Below are 17,804 nucleotides of genomic sequence, written 5' to 3'. Positions count from 1 at the left end.
CTATCCTTCAAGCGTCGGCCATCGCAGTCAACTTAAAAAAAAATTTTTTTTAAATTATTGTCCCCATTTTAGAAATCACACAGGGTAATGTTGCTTAGAGTGCTGCTCTTAAAGTTTTTCAAACTTTTGTGAGAATAGGCTGATTTTGTGTGGACAAGATACAGTGCCTTGCAAAAGTATTCGGCCCCCTTGAACCTTGCAACCTTTCGCCACATTTCAGGCTTCAAACAAAGATATAAAATTTTAATTTTTTGTCAAGAATCAACAACAAGTGGGACACAATCGTGAAGTGGAACAAAATTTATTGGATAATTTAAACATTTTTAACAAATAAAAAACTGAAAAGTGGGGCGTGGAATATTATTCGGCCCCCTTGCGTTAATACTTTGTAGCGCCACCTTTTGCTCCAATTACAGCTGCAAGTCGCTTGGGGTATGTTTCTATCAGTTTTGCACATCGAGAGACTGACATTCTTGCCCATTCTTCCTTGCAAAACAGCTCGAGCTCAGTGAGGTTGGATGGAGAGTTTGTGAACAGCAGTCTTCAGCTCTTTCCACAGATTCTCGATTGGATTCAGGTCTGGACTTTGACATGGCCATTCTAACACCTGGATACATTTATTTTTTAACCATTCCATTGTAGATTTGGCTTTATGTTTTGGATCATTGCCCTGTTGGAACATAAATCTCCGTCCCAGTCTCAGGTCTTGTGCAGATACCAACAGGTTTTCTTCCAGAATGTTCCTGTATTTGGCTGCATCCATCTTCCCATCAATTTTAACCATCTTCCCTGTCCCTGCTGAAAAGCAGGCCCAAACCATGATGCTGCCACCACAATGTTTGACAGTGGGGATGGTGTGTTCAGGGTGATGAACTGTGTTGCTTTTACGCCAAACATATCGTTTTGCATTGTGGCCAAAAAGTTCAATTTTGGTTTCATCTGACCAGAGCACCTTCTTTCACATGTTTGGTGTGTCTCCCAGGTGGCTTGTGGCAAACTTTAAACGAGACTTTTTATGGATATCTTTGAGAAATGGCTTTCTTCTTGCCACTCTTCCATAAAGGCCAGATTTGTGCAGTGTACGACTGATTGTTGTCCTATGGACAGACTCTCCCACCTCAGCTGTAGATCTCTGCAGTTCTTCCAGAGTGATCATGGGCCTCTTGGCTGCATCTCTGATCAGTTTTCTCCTTGTTTGAGAAGAAAGTTTGGAAGGACGGCCGGGTCTTGGTAGATTTGCAGTGGTCTGATGCTCCTTCCATTTCAATCGATGGCTTGCACAGTGCTCCATGAGATGTTTAAAGCTTGGGAAATCTTTTTGTATCCAAATCCGGCTTTAAACTTCTCCACAACAGTATCTCGGACCTGCCTGGTGTGTTCCTTGGTTTTCATAATGCTCTCTGCACTTTAAACAGAACCCTGAGACTATCACAGAGCAGGAGCAGCATTTATACGGAGACTTGATTACACACAGGCGGATTCTATTTATCATCATCGGTCATTTAGGACAACATTGGATCATTCAGAGATCCTCACTGAACTTCTGGAGTGAGTTTGCTGCACTGAAAGTAAAGGGGCCGAATAATATTGCACGCCCCACTTTTCAGTTTTTTATTTGTTAAAAAAGTTTAAATTATCCAATAAATGTTGTTCCACTTCACGATTGTGTCCCACTTGTTGTTGATTCTTGACCAAAAAATTAAATTTCATATCTTTATGTTTGAAGCCTGAAATGTGGCAAAAGGTGTCAAGATTCAAGGGGGGCGAATACTTTTGCAAGGCACTGTACTCCTGGACTTGCTGGGTTTAAACTTAATCTGTGCCCGTGTAATATTAGCGTGAAGCTTTCCCAGCAGATGTTTGGTGCATGCAACAGTTGAGGTCGACGTGGTCATGTCGTCCATGTAGGCGCGGATTGGAGGTAGACGTTGTCCCCCTCTCAGACGTTCTCCACCCAAAACACATATCCTTTCACTGGCTTCCAAATATTATGTGGATGGGATCAGTAGTCTTCATATCAAGATGTCAATACAATTTTCTGAATTTTTCCTAAATAATAAACTGAAATTTACATAATGAAATGGTAAATGTCAATTTGGACAGTGGTATATCCCACTGGGTAAAACCCTTAATGTCAGTTTACGCATAGAGCAACGGTTGTCAAACGTTTTATACAAACAAACAAACAAAAAAATCCTTGGTGCTGACCTCTGCTATCATGACAAATATTAAAATCAAGTAGCGTAGTGAGAATTCATCAAAAATGAGGTTTATTCTATTAAGTCACTTTATAACCATTTTGGCAGTGTGCTTATGCACATTGTGCAATTGGAAGACCCAATGCTGTAACATGAAAAAATATTGTCATTTAGCACAAGAAAATAAAAACAAATTTAATCTGTGCGGGAATAAGGATAATTAAACAATAATCATTCAATGGCAATGTATTGCACATAAAAGTTTTACCTAAATAAATTAAAAAAAACAAATACAAACATCCTTTAAAAAACACTGAACTGTACAAATGCTTATTTTGCATACCACAGGTTTTACAATTACAATCGTATAGAGTCACTTGTAGAAACTAATTCATTGCTCTAATTGGCAAGCTTTTCCCACATGGTCCCTGGGCTCTCGTAGTGTAATACCTTGTCTTGACATGGTTTTAGGTTGTCTTTTGCTCACCCTAAAATAAGCATGATTCATATATAACAGCAATAAGATGTTTGCAGCAGCATTTTCTTTACCTTAAAGTTGTCCGGAATGGCCAATTGGAAGCACTGAAGTATGAAATGAGATCAGCAAGCAGCTAGTGTGATGAATCACCCTTTACTACAGTCGGGCACTCAGGGGGACAGCTCAGACAGTGGTCCTGACGATTGACAGGTTCCAGCTTAACCTTACGCATTCCAGTGAACAAGACTGACGAACCACAAGAGTTGAAGGTGCGTGAGTGGGATGTGAGTGATGAGTGATGTGCTGCTTACTAAACAGGGCTTGCACTTGAGACGCATGCATGCTCTTTTCCAGCATTAAGCTGCGGGGAAGGTTTTTGTTGACGTCTCAAGGTCAGACAAAATCGGCCCTGCTGGTTGAAAGCATTGCTCTTTTCTACAAGCTTCTTTAATAATGGACTTACCCCTTGTGAGATTTATCTTCCTCACTGTCATCACCTCCTTTTCCCCCCTTTAAATAAAAACACTGCAGTGGAAATGCAGTATCACACTTTTACCAAGTGTTGTTAAGAGGATAATAAATGCAGATTTGCACCAAAATGGCTACCATGGAGATTATATAGGCTGTTCTTGGGAATGGTGCCCTTCTAGAAACTGCTAATATTATATGACAAATAAGAACATTTCCACAATATCTTCAATGGCCATAAATGAGCGTCACCTTGCCCAATGTCAATAAAGCCAAAATCCCCCCTTTAATGCATATCGCAAAAAATATTACAACTTGTCCTTCCGCAGGTGCTACCCATCTGCAAACTTTGAAGGCAATTGTTTTTAATGTTAAGTTTTAAACTTGCTTTTTATGTAGTGCCTTGGAATAATGGGCTATAAAAGTAAATTGACTTAGCTATTTGTTAAAAGAAGTCCCATGAGCGTCATACAAAAACAAAACAAAACACAACATAGTAGAATACTCAATTGTGATAATCATACATACGATGCCCTACTATACTAAATATTAACGCTAGGCACGTTTTATTTATTTTAATTGCGCATTAACATCATATCCACCAAAGAAAAAGTTAAGCTTTTAGTCTCGCCATTTGAGTCAAAATTCTGAACAGCATGCCTTAATACTACGGTTGGGTATCATTTGGGTTTTATCCAGTGGTGAAAGTGGGTCAGAAAAGCCCGGAAAAACATTCCGGTATAAAATTCGGGGGCGGAACGGTGCTTTGATCCTGAAAATATGACGGCAACTGTCAAACCTCCATGTTAAAAAAAACTGTCAGGCTGCCACACGTGCATCTCGAGAAGAAAACAATCTACTAACGTCGGAGTTACAAACACAAGTGTTAACAACAAGCCTAATGGACTGCTTGTGTAGCGTCATCCGTTTCCACAGATATTTATATCCACGGATTTCTCCGAGCGTATGTATCTTAGTCCGTCGAGACAGTTCGGCAAACCATCCTGCCTGGACTCCAGTTGTCCATTGGCTGACATACTGACATGTGATCAGCATGGATTGTTAGCTTCGACTGGTTCAAATGCACATGTTTATGGGACAACAACAACAACAAAAAAAAAAAGAACAAGCTTGCTGAATTAATGCAATAAAAAAGGGCAATGCAACACAAAATTGATCAGATCTTTAAGAGAAAGGAAAGAGTTGAAGGCTTATTTTATGTTTTTTGCTCTGATGGGGAGGTTCAGAACATCTTCCATGTTATAATCCCTTACCCCGAAAATAATGAACAGAAAATTTTAACTTGAAAGCTTTATGTCATCCTTAAACATAATATATTTTTTTTAAACATTTGAAAAAATTAATTTGTATATACAGTGGTACCTCTACATACGAATTTAATTCGTTCCAGGACCTTGTTTGTAAGTCGAACTGGTCGTATGTCGAGCAGGATTTTCCCATAGGAATACATTATAATTCCATTAATTCGTTCCAAAGCCTAAAAACATACACTAAATTCTTAATAAATACTGCTGGCACTGTTACAAATGGCAATTAAACATAGAAAAACAAATAAGTTATAAATAAATAATTCAGAATAATATAATAATAAGAAGAATAATTAATAATTATTCCTGTAAATAATGTAACGAATCGGATTCTAATATGGCGGACACTTTTTACTGTCCCTGAACGCACCGCGAATGCTGACGTCTCAGTGAGATAGGTCGGTGCGGTAGAGATAATACTTTCGTTTTCTTGAGAGCAGTCAACTGCTTAAGACAATGGGCGTTTTGTGTTGGATAAGTTCTTAAATAAATGATAAAAACGTGACGAAGCTGGCGATTTCCTTGGCAATGTTACCACAATAATAATTGTCACCTTAACTTATAAATAGTGGCGAACGGTGGTCGGAAGAGGACAATGGAGCTGTATTGTTGAGCCAGTTCAGGGACGCGCACCCCAAGCTCATATTTTTCTATAACTTGCATCTTCATTTCAAAGGTAAGCATCACTTTTTTCCTTGTTTCTCCAACTGTATCAACTTTTTTTGAAAACTGTGTTGATTTCTCACACAAGAAAATCCACCATGCGTTCGTTTGCAGTGCTGTCATGTCGTCGTATTTCGAGCAACTCGTCGGATGTAGAAACAAATGGCGGCTCAAATTTTACGTCGGATGTCGAAAAGATCGTGTGTCGAAGTGATCGTATGTAGAGGTACCACTGTATAGCTATATGTTCTCTAATTTATATCATAAATGATACATTAAGCTTCACATGCAGTTCTCGTGGCAAAACAAATATAACTAAAGTGAGAACACAAGAAGGTTTTAAACAAAACGTTTTACTGATGACATCACGCAGCCCTCCATTTTTTTGCGGCGAGTCAAGTCAACACTTGAAATTTATATCTCAAGCCCCCCATTCCCTTCAAAAAAGTTGCGAAGGGGTGCCATTCGTTTGTGCTACGTTTAAGCTAGTTGTTATTGAGAGAGTTGGTATGCTCCGTCAGCCGCTGGAGTTAGAAGACGAAAGGGCTGCGAGTGACACAATCACTCGAAATTAATTTCTCAATATCTAGCACTCAAATGAAATTTTTTACAGCACAAACAAGCACAAACATAGCATAAACAAATGGCACCATTTCGGGTCCACTTCGCAATGCAGTGATCCGTCGCTACTTCGCGCTTCAAACTTCGCAGATTTTTTTCAATTAAAACATAGATAAATAAAAACAGATGAGCTGTCCCGGGCCAATAGTGCAGTCTCCTCCCTCCCTCCCTCCCGCTCCCTGCTCTTTGTTCGTCAGAGAGTGGACTGGAGTTGCTAATTAAACTAAACAATGATTGACAGACGGTTAAGCTTTGATCATAGTTTAGCTTGTTAAAAAGTTGTCGTGGCAACTCATTGTGTGTAAGTGAGCAGCTGGAGAGGATTAGAGTGGACACTCAATGAAGTATTTAATAAAGACAAGGATATATGTATTAGGGCTGTCAAACGATTAAAAATTTTAATCGAGTTAATTACAGCTTAAAAAATGAATTAATCGTAATTAATCGCAATAAATCGCATTTCAAACCATCCATAAAATATGCCATATTTTTCTGTAAATTATTGTTGGAATGGAAAGATAAGACACACGATGGATATATACATTCCATATATGGTACATAAGGACTGTATTTGTTTATTATAACAATAAATCAACAAGATGGCATTAACATTATTAACATTCTGTTAAAGCGATCCATGGATAGAAAGACTTGTAGTTCTTAAAAGAAAAATGCTAGTACAAGTTATAGAAATTTCATATTAAAACCCCTCTTAATGTTTTCGTTTTAATAAAATTTGTAAAATTTTCAATCAAAAAATAAACTAGTAGCCCGCCATTGTTGATGTCAATAATTACTTACACAGTGCTCATGGGTGCTGAAGCCTATAAAATCAGTCGCACCCAAGTGCCAGCAGAGGGCGGCAAAACTCCATAAAACACAATTAACAAGTAAGCGTTTCACTGTATCGTCATTTAAATCCGTCTGAGCGGGACATCTGCGTTAATTGTGTCAAATATTTTAACGTGATTAATTTTAAAAAATGATTAACGCCCGTAAATGCGATAATTTTGACAGCCCTAATATATATATATATATATATATATATATATATATATATATATATATATATATATATTTTTTTTTTTTTTTTTTAATGGATTGGGCATCTACTTTTTTTCTTGTTTAAAAATAATTCTTTAGGACAGCAACTTGTTTAAAAGCTATCATAATTACTGCATTTAAAGTGCTCAAACACCGTTTAATAAAAAAATATATATACATAAAAGTTAAAAAAAAAAAAACTTCTTGTATGTATCTCTTTCCAATGATAGATCTCAATAAATACATTAAAAAAAAAAAAAAAAACATTTTTGGGGGGTTTAGGGGCGCTACTTCGCGGTTTTTCACTTATCGCGGCGGGTTCGGGTCACCGTTAACGGCGAAAAACTGTAAATGGGGGGAGCTCTGTGACATCATTACTTGAAATTAGTATCTCAATATCTCAAAAACGATAGCAGCACAAATGAAAATTTTCACGGCACCAACGTAGCACAAACGATTGATACCCTTTTTAAGCCATTTTTTAATCAAAATTGGGGACTGGTTGACCTCAGACTGACCTATAAAAGAATTGTTATTATCTCAAAAACAATAGCAGCACAAACGAAAACTTTTTCAGCACAGATGAGCACAAACCTAGCGCAAACAGACCTAGCGCAAACAGATGACATAAAGTTCCTATAAATTTGCATCTGGTGGGGGGCTAATTTCACGGAGGTTGGACAAAACATGTAGGTTCAACTCAGAGTGTACTACTTGAATATACTCCTTGAGTATATACTACACGATATGCTACTGAGTAAAGTTAGAAGCTCATTACAATTTCATTAATTGAGGAGACACCATGTCGGGATGGGAAACACCTAAGAACTGATAGGACAGGGAGAGGGAAGACAGGACAGATTTCTATTATTATTGTATACACTCCTTTTTAATTTTTTATTGTTTGGTTTATATGACAATGCGATTAATCGCAGTTCATAACAAGAATCTTCTGCTATTAATCTCGATTCCAATTTTTTTTTATTCCCCAGCCCTAATATACATAAGTATATACAAACTGTAATTATAGTGCTAAAAGGAGAGGGCCTACTTGGTATACAAACACCTGTTGAATGATACTGCCACTCACATTGGCAGCATCATTATAACATGTCCCAGGGATAATTGTGTGCTGGCTGTGTAGATGAGTTTGTGGTGATTGACAGCTCCAGCCTGCTGTTCCGCTCACACCTCCTTTGACTTTTTGTACGAAGCAACTGTCACAGTGTTTAACGGCAAGTGCAGTCCTGAGGCGTGCGTTGATGGCAAGGGGAGAACATGCAGGCTCCCCAGAGAAAGGAAAGAACCCACATTTGAACCCACAACCTCTGAACTACACCAACTAATCGTCCACCGTGCCCAGGATTCAAGCTATCTCCTGCACCCCGCCCCCCCCATTGTCTCTTGTGTTTGCAAAATGTTGCATCAATCTCCTTTCATGCCATCCAAACTGATTAATCCCTTGGAGATGGGACTAGGAGAAGGAGCGATCTATTTATATTGCTGATGTGTAACTTTGATCTGCTACGTTGAAAACTTTGATCTGTCATTTCATTTGTCGAGGAGAAACTTCCCGTGTATTTTGAGCGCGGTTGTTCTCTCATGTCCTGAACTCGTCTTGGAAGCCTCGAGGCAAACTTCAACCTGATTTTTGGTCAGGACTCTCATTGTCTGTATCAAAGCAAATGTTTTCACTTTGTTGAGAATTTCTTGTCAATCAAATGTTCAACCCAAATGTACTTTTTCATATATTCTTGTCATTCTGACTTGCAATCATTTGTTCCTGTTATTGACAATGACAACTATAGTTCAAAAAGAATATTAAGAGATTTTACACCATTACCTTACTTGGGTGGACTACGCAGTTCAGATCAGTAAAAGGAATCACTCAATCAATCAATTCTGTTAAGTGAATAAGGGAAAATACAAGAGAAAAATATTATTATTCATCACACATTTTTGCAATAATCTCAGATTTGCTGTATGCGTCATTGAATGACTTTAGCATTTATCTGATTTTGACCAAAATCAACCTTTAATATGTATTGCGATTCACACAGCGGGATACATTTCTATTGGCATGAAAAATTAGTACATCAGGGGTGCTATATCTATGGTTTCCTTTGGAGGGCCATGTCAGCATACGCGGAGTTTAAGGGGGGGGCAGGCCCCCCTGGTGGCCGAAAAGTGTCATTGCATGTAACTGAATTTCCTATATATTATTTTCAAATTATGAGTTTTCCAGTAAAATATTGTAATAAAAGTTGTAAAGCAATAAAACAACAAAAATGAATGAAATGAACAAAAAAGATATTTTTATGATGGGTCAAAATTATTTTTCGAACAGATCATGTGACTAGCACCTTAGACGGTCATTTGCTTTGCTTAGCCAAAATAACTCGAGGACCGAAGAGGCAAGATGGATATACATGTTTTTTTTTCATTTTAAACCTAAGCTTTCAAAAGCACCAACAACTACTGAGCAAAAACCAAGGATTGGAAAGAACCACAGTTATATATTTTGGACATCGACGTTTATTAAACTGGAGAAACTCCATACTGGACTTAAATTACAGTAATAACAGTTGTGGGTCATCCTACAAGTAAAACAGTAAAACCTTGCCTTTTATTTACGTTCAGTACGTATGTTACGTTATATGACAGAATTTTTTTTTTTTTTTTTTTGACGGATGGGCCATGTTTTAAAACCTTGTAGATAATTACATCACCCAAACACGGAAATATAGCATATCAGTGCAGCGCAGTGCCTCCGCCCATGGGATACAATTTTTGACGGGGGTAACTACATTGGCATGACACTGGTGAAGAGTATAGCTGTCCTAAGCAGCCTGATTTAGAATTCCCCTCAAGAATGATGGGAAACAAAAAAACACTCATTTTCAACTTATTATTATAAATATTCTTGTAAGTTAATTTTATTTCGGGGTCATCAACATGTTGCGCCCCTCCTCCCTAAAAGTAAAACTCCGCCTATGCATGTCAGCCAACTATGGCTGCCATGACTTATCGACTAATTGAGAACTAATTGATTATCAGGTGAATCGATATAAATTGACAACTTTCTTCATAAGCAATTATTCGTTTAGAATTATTGTTGACCTAAAAATTATTTAAACACTGTCATTTGAGATTTTACCAGCAAATACTCTGTTAAATAATTATAATTAGAATTTTTTGTCTTATTTGAAAAGACAAACAAGAAAAAAAAGCGAAATACGATAAATATTCTATTTCTTGGAAGATGTTTATTCAAATGTTATATGGAGGGGGTGTAAATATTCTCAAATTTAAAGTCCTTAATCTTTTTTTTTTTTTTTCTTAAAAGCAAAAAACATGAAGTCAATGATTTACTTTTCCAGGCCAAACAAAATGATCTGGCAAGGAAGCTCTGGCCCCAGGGCCTTGAGTTCAACATCTGTAATTGATACAATTCTTACTTAAACATGACCCCATATGATGACTAAGATTTTTGATTAAAAGTGATGCCTTTTTATTGTTTCTCTCGGCAGGTTTATGGCAACACTTAAATTTAAATTGCGCCATGGAATAGCTCAGCCTCAGTTACAATGAACTAGATCAGAATACATACAGCCTGCTTATTTTGCCAATTAAAAATAAATGTATCTACAGTGTATCACAAAAGCACACCCCTGGCATTTCTGCAGATATTTAGGTATATCTTTTCATGGGACAACACTGACAAAATGACACTTTGATACAATGGAAAGTAGTCTGTGTGCAGCTTATATAATAGAGTTCATTTATTTTCCCTTCAAAATTTTTCAAAATATAGCCATTAGTATCTAAACCCCTGGCAACAAAAGTGAGTACACCGCATGGGAACTACGTACATCCCTAAATGTCCAAATTGAGTACGGCTTGTCATTTTCCCTCCAAAATGTCACGTGACTCGTTACAGGAGTGCTGTCAGCATTGCTGCAGAGATTCAAGAGGTGGGGGGTCAGCCTGTTAGTGCTCAGACCATACGCTGCACTCTACATCAAATTGGTGTGAATGGCTGCCACCTCAGGAGGAAGCCTCTTCTGAAGACAGTACACAAGAAAGCCCACCCGTCTCATCAGACATAGGACACGGGTGCCAAAACTTTTTCCTGTGAGGGCCACATAACTTTTCCCTTCTCTGATGACGGGCCGGGGTCAGTTTGTAACAGAAAAAGTGTGACGATTGCAGGAGTGCCTAAATGTAAAAATGTATTGTTTTTCAGAAAGCCACAATCAAATAACCCTTTTTGGATTCTTCACGGAACAAAAGTAAATAAAATAAAAACTATAATATAATATAATATAATATAATATAATATAATATAATGTAATAAATAATAATAACACTATTAATCAAATAGATAATAACCAGGGGTGCACATATTTTTTTGCCCAGGTTCTTGTCGGAGGACCTGGAAATGTGACTTGGTCCTCATTGAGCTTGAGAGCCGATCCGCCTGAGGCGATAAAATTATGACAAGCTTTACTTAGAGCCATTTACCTTTAATTAATTATATTAACAATTAATGCTTGATTAACATCAACTAGCACAACATAATTGCCATTACTTTGAAGTGAAATGTAAAGAAATAAACATAAAAGCACTAATTCAAAATAAAGGGCACTATGCGGCTCCCACATTAACTCCAAGCCTTTATAAAAGTGGGATGTCCTCCTCATAAGAGCTCATTGAACGTGCATGTTTAGCTTTGTGAAATGCGAGCAAATACACGTTTGTCAGTGCATGGCGCTGTTCTTCATTAACTTTATTCCGGCACTTGTCCATTGGGTGAGTGGGGTCCTATCTGCGCTCTGTTTTTTTCGTGCTTTTCAAAGTTTGGATGGCTGAAATTCTTTGACCCTACATAAAATATGCTGCTCTTATCAGCGACATTGGGATTCTCACGGCAAATTTTGTACCACATTTCCGTGCGAGCATCATTTGCTTCTAGCCATGGTACCTCCTGCAGCTACTTTTCAGCAAAAGTCCTTTTTTTTGGTAGCTCCGGTGACGTCTCTGTCCTCTGTCTGTCTTTTTACGGGGGTGGGGGAACACGGAAATAATTACTCAGTGGGGCCTGCCTCTTTGACATTTTGAGAAGTTATTTTCTCGTGTCCGCCGCAAATACAGCGGTCAGCCATAAGTACGCAAAAGATTATGGAAGCTGTTGAGTGCCAGCGCGTTTGTCTATGTCCAGTACGCATGCGCGCATGCGGACCACTTATGTGCACCCCTGATAATAACCAAATAACCCTCTCTGGGTTCTTAACTGAAAAAGGCCAGGAAATAAATAACACTAGTGAGGGAAAAAAAAAAAATTCAAAATGCTCTCTGGTATTGTTCAGGGGGCCGGACCAAATGTGGAGGTGGGCCGTAGTTTGGGAACCCATGCAATAGGACATGGTTCCAGTAATACATGTGCTTTGTTGACATATCTCCAGCAAACGGGCTTTCTTGTGTACCGTCTTCAGAAGAGGCTTCCTCCTGGGGTGACAGCCATGCACACCAATTTAATGTAGAGTGCGCCGTATGGTCTGAGCACTAACAGGCTGACCCCCCACATCTTCAATCTCTGCATTAATGCTGACAGCACTCCTGTAACGAGTCACATGACATTTTGGGGGGAAAATGACAAGCAATACTCAATTTGGACTTTTAGGGATGTAAGTAGTTTCTAAGGGGTGTACTCACGTTTGTTGCCAGGGGTTTAGATATTAATGGCTATATTTTGAGTTATTTTGAGGGGAAAATAAATTAACTGCACACAGACTACTTTTCATTGTGTCAAAGTGGCATTTTGTCAGTGTTGTCCCATGAAAAGATATACTTAAACATCTGCAGAAATGCGAGGGGTGTACTCACTGTTGTGATACACTGTATTGATGATAAAAGTCGTTAGGGGCATGTTCATGTTCACAATATTATTGACTTTGTGATATTCAACACCTGTACTGCAAATTCCAGATTTTTCTATCATACAGCTTTTGTAAGTAGTACAGTATATGTCACTGTGTAATTTTCCCTTAATGCTCAAATTTTGGAATCCCATGCGTGTATTCGAGTCCAAAACAACAAAATTCTCACAACCAATTACTTCCCATTTTGTCTCCCTCAGTCATGCTGTAGTGGTCTAAAATTCAACTCACCGTGTCATCTTGAAGTATGTCTCAATCACAAAATTGCACCTTGCGGAGAGCGCAAGTAGAGAGCATGACAATGAGACACACAAGAGGATGACACACCCCACAGAAGACGTTTGTAGGTCGGCAGCAGAAAAAAAGGTGTAGCAGAAAAGTGGCCTGATACTGACCTTAGCCTCAAAAAGATAAAACAAAGGCTCAAAGCAAAAACACTGAAGAGATAGGCCACATAAATCTAAATAAAGGCACCATAAAATAGACCAGTGCATCTGCATCCATAAAAGCCAAGCATCAACATCGGCTTGCTCATTTCATCTTAAAATAGGATACATGGGTACACTGTGAAAGCACCATAGAAAACGACTTGAAGACATTGTATGTATAGACATTATGAGGTAATACTTTGAATTAAGTGTTAGTGAAAACACACATACATGCAATATACAGTGGGGAGAACAAGTATTTGATACACTGCCAATGTGTTCTCCCATTGGCAGTGTATCAAATACTTGTTCTCCCCACTGTATACCGTAATTTTCAGACTATAAGCCGCTACTTTTTCCCCTCATTTTTGAGTCTTGTGGTTTATAGTCCAGAGTGGCTTATTTGTTGATTTATTTGGGTTAATGGGGAACACTTTATTTGATAGAGGCATTTTAAGACTGTAATAAGACCATCATAATTATGACGTGACACTGTCATGGGCATGAATGAATGCTTATGACAGATGTCTTTAAGTGTCAAATGGCAAATTTTGTCGGTACAGTGGGACAAATAAGTATTTAGTCAACCACTAATTGTGCAAGTTCTCCCACTTGAAAATATTAGAGAGGCCTGTAATTGTCAACATGGGTAAACCTCAACCATGAGAGACAGAATGTGGGGAAAAAAAAAAATTGAAAATCACATTGTCGATTCTTAAAAAATTCATGTGCAAATCATGTTGGAAAATAAGTATTTGGTCAATACCAAAATTTTCTGCTTAAAATTATTATATATTTTCAGTTTAAAAACAAATCTAAATTACCTTCAAATATAAAAGAAACAAGTCAGGTGCCATTTTAGTGCAATTTCATACCATTTAGATAAATTATAGTGGTCATTAGAATACGATGGCTTCAAAACCTTATCAACAGGCATATGGCTAGCCATAGTGGCTATACATGGCACTGTATGGCATCATTATAAGAACTTCATAATTCATATGTAAAATAAAACATAAACAACGATCTAGCAGGTAATAATCAAATGTATAATTTTACATCACCCATTACCACTTTGAAAAGTCACCATTATTCAAATCATCAATAAGTGACCTTAACTAACCTCGTTGTTGAAACTAGCATTTGTGGATCCGACATGTTGTCAGCTTCAAAACATGACTCCGACCTTGAACTTGGAGTGAACAATAAACTATCTGTGACTATAGTTACAAAGCTTCACGCAAGAAGGCATGTAGTGTTAGAATGACTAAAAGTGATAGAATGACAAAAAAGTGACTATCCGGGCCTTCATTTTGCAGATGGAGGGTGGGGTTCCGCAAGTGCCTTGGTAAAAAAAAAAAAGACACCGCTACAGGGCATTCTATTTCACCCAACCAAAGGCTTCATCTGCATCGGAAATGGAAAAAAGAGAAAGAATGTGATACCAAAATAGACATAGTAACTTTAAGGAGGGTTTTTGCTTCTTTATACCTGCGTTCACGTCTATTACTGTTTGTTTTTGCCAGTTTAGGATATTTCGGCGGAACAAGGGTATTACAAGGAACATTTGTTACAAACAAAATTCCTAAGAACAAGATTTTTTTTGTGTAAAAACAGTGTGAGCATTGAACTGTTTAAAAGAAGTGAACCCTTTATAAGAGGAACAACTTTACAAAGTTCAGCTGCAGTTATTCTGCTACCCTGACGTGATGAGGGTTCTCGAAAAAATGTTTTCAATGTCGACACACCTGCTGCTCGCCTCATTCTTTTATGTTTCGCGTTCTTTGCGTGATGTTCTACAGCTGCTTCGGCCCTGCTGCTTATGTCCACGTCACCCCGGCAAAGCATGCAGAAACCGTGGAACGAGTCTCAACTGCTTTTGGCGAGGAAATAGTGCTCTTTTGTCCATTCATTTTTAAAAGATGTCTGCCGTTTTGTCATGTTTGCTAGCACTTTTGTAAAATCTCGCTGAGTAAATGATGTCATTAGATAGCAACACTTGAAGCTTTGTTTACACTTTATTGAACCAATGATATAGGATGTTTGTGATTGAAGCCACTCTTGGCCAAACACAGACCAGTAGTGACAGCCGTGGGGCTGAATTGCGTCACATAAACTGAACCGTGGCCCATTTTCTTTAAGAGCCAGACAAATTGCGTCCAGCTAATGGGTTGTGCCCGACACATGACTGAAAAGGCTGAGTGCCTGTCCTAAAACCGGATAGGTGGTCACCCTACTTCTAGCATTGTATATAATCAGTGTTGTCACAGATTACTTGAAAAAGTAATTTAATTACTGATTACTGATTACGCCTCAAAAAAGTAATCTAGTTACTTTACTGATTACTTCATTATCAAAGTAACTATTTACCCATTTTTCTCCCTTTGCCGCCTCAACATAAGAATGACAACAGAAAAATGTCATCCAATGTAATTGACTTTCCGATGATTGAATTTAAAGGGGAATATCAGAATTTCGCGCTAGCTTAGCCACTCCGGAGCCCTGAAACTAACAAATATCCGACAAACTGCTTGGAATTTGTTGAAATTAACTCCACCGACCAATTAAACCCCGCTAACTCTAAGATTAAGCCTAATGTCAAAACTTAATTGAATTTCGGGTTATGGTTAACAGCATATCAGTGCCAATGTAAAACAATGCAAACTGACGGCACAACAATCAACAACACACAAGTGGATTGTATAGTGCAAAAAGGGTTACGGGCGTGGATGCGCGTGCAGCCGTGCACATTAACAACCCAGAAGTACTCCTCTCAACACACACGCGGTCAATTTGGTCACAAAACGTGGCGGCAACTAAGCAATTTACACTCAGTCGGACTTACAACACATCCCACAGATGCAAAGCTACGAAACGGCCACGCATGTAAGGGGTCCAACCTTTTGCTGATACCCTCCGGAATGAAGGAAAAATACTCACCTTCATTCATGGATATCCACAGATCAACATTCCCTCGCAACGTGTCAACATTGGCTCCAATGTCCACCCGCCTGGCCCACGCCTTCAGTCCCACAACACATGTGACATGAGACCAAAACAGGAAATAGCTAAGAGGTTGTCATGGAAACACGCACCGGGAACCTTTTATTTTAGCATTTTCTATTCAAAATGCTCTTCGTACATGACTACAATAATCTTCATTTTACATACTTTATGAGGCAATGAAAAAATAGTAACGCAGACGCTAAGGAAACTAACTTTAATCAGATTACTGGTGTAGAAAAATTAACGCGTTAGACTCGTTACTCGTTACTGAAAAAAGTAATCAGATTACAGTAACGCGTTACTAACTAACGCGTTACTGACAACACTGTATATAATGCAAACATCAGGATACTTATATTTATATGTAACAGTGTGTAGTATAAGCAGGGGTTAATTTGAGCTGGATCATGCTCCGGCACCTCTTGATTTCGAATTCCACGTGTTCCGGGACTTATTTAGTCCAATCCGGCACCTCATGTGTATTAATATTAATACAATAATTAACACGCATTGAATAACACTGGAAACCACCACTCTAAGTCATGGTTGCCCAAACTTTTCATCAAGCATTTGGGCTGAACAGAAAACAGTCGCTTTAAATTGTAACGCTTGCTAAGTAAAGCTTGGCAGCGAAAATAACACAGGAACCTTGACGCTTTTTACCCCCTTATTTTATTCTTCTTTCCGCCACCCTAATGCAAATCAAACACTAAGTCACTGGCGGGCGGCTAAGCAGTCCACCAATCGGAATGTCGCGCTGGCGCACCAATAGGAGCCCCGCGTTGACGCATAAATTACCGTGCTGATGACAGCCCTGGTGATGCTACAATATAAAAACGTTTTTAAAAAATGTCCATCCATCCATCCATCCATCCATCCATCCATCCATCCATCCATCCATCCATCCATCCATCCATCCATCCATCCATCCATCCATCCATCCATCCATCCATCCATCCATCCATCCATCCATCATCTTCCGCTTGCTCCGGGGTCGGGTCGTGGGGATAAAATAATAAGATGCATTGATACATTTACAGAACATATCACAAGAATTGCATGTTGTTTCCAATCTGCACTTTTGGTTAGCGGTGCTTTCAACTCCGAACCATAGTAAAAGTCAACACCGCGCTTCCTTTCTCTCCCCCATACGCTCACCCACTTCTTCTATGCCAAATTGGCAATGCCGGTCACACTGAAACGGGACAGCGGCCCCTTGGAGATGCTGGTAACAATTTGGAAGAGTCAGAGATTTGTTGATACGCTCAAAAGCTGCACCAACAAATCAGCCCCTGACATGAATTTGAAAAAAAATTAGGATCAAACGGTATTTCAACATGCCTAAAAGACAGACAAATGAGTCAGAAAAGCAACCACGACAACAAGGAATGTTTTGGACAACTAACTAAGCTAAATAGGCCATACCTGTGGTTATGTGGACAATTGCCTGTGCTATGCAGAGAATAGCCTAAATAATTTTAAATTGTTGACATAAAATTTATACCATGGATATTATGCTTTCAATTTTTTTATGATTGTTTTGCCGGTACTATGATTCCATCTCTCTTGTGAAGTGTCTTTGTGTGGCTTGAAAAGCGCTCTAGAAATACAATGTATTATTAATATTATTA

General features: G+C 38.5%; 1 long non-coding RNA gene across 1 annotated transcript; it reads right to left on the bottom strand.

Moving 5' to 3' along the window:
- Positions 1–8,209: 8,209 nt before the first annotated feature.
- Positions 8,210–16,172, bottom strand: LOC130923684 (uncharacterized). The gene is made up of 3 exons (XR_009064752.1): positions 16,108–16,172; positions 8,644–8,702; positions 8,210–8,471 (listed from the first exon to the last, which is right to left on the bottom strand). It is a non-coding gene; the product is annotated as an uncharacterized LOC130923684 (long non-coding RNA).
- Between the last annotated feature and the right edge of the window lie 1,632 nt (positions 16,173–17,804).

The sequence above is a fragment of the Corythoichthys intestinalis genome, chromosome 11 (assembly GCF_030265065.1).
Source record: "Corythoichthys intestinalis isolate RoL2023-P3 chromosome 11, ASM3026506v1, whole genome shotgun sequence".
NCBI lineage: Eukaryota > Metazoa > Chordata > Actinopteri > Syngnathiformes > Syngnathidae > Corythoichthys > Corythoichthys intestinalis.
This window is presented reverse-complemented; position numbering and strand designations above follow the sequence as displayed.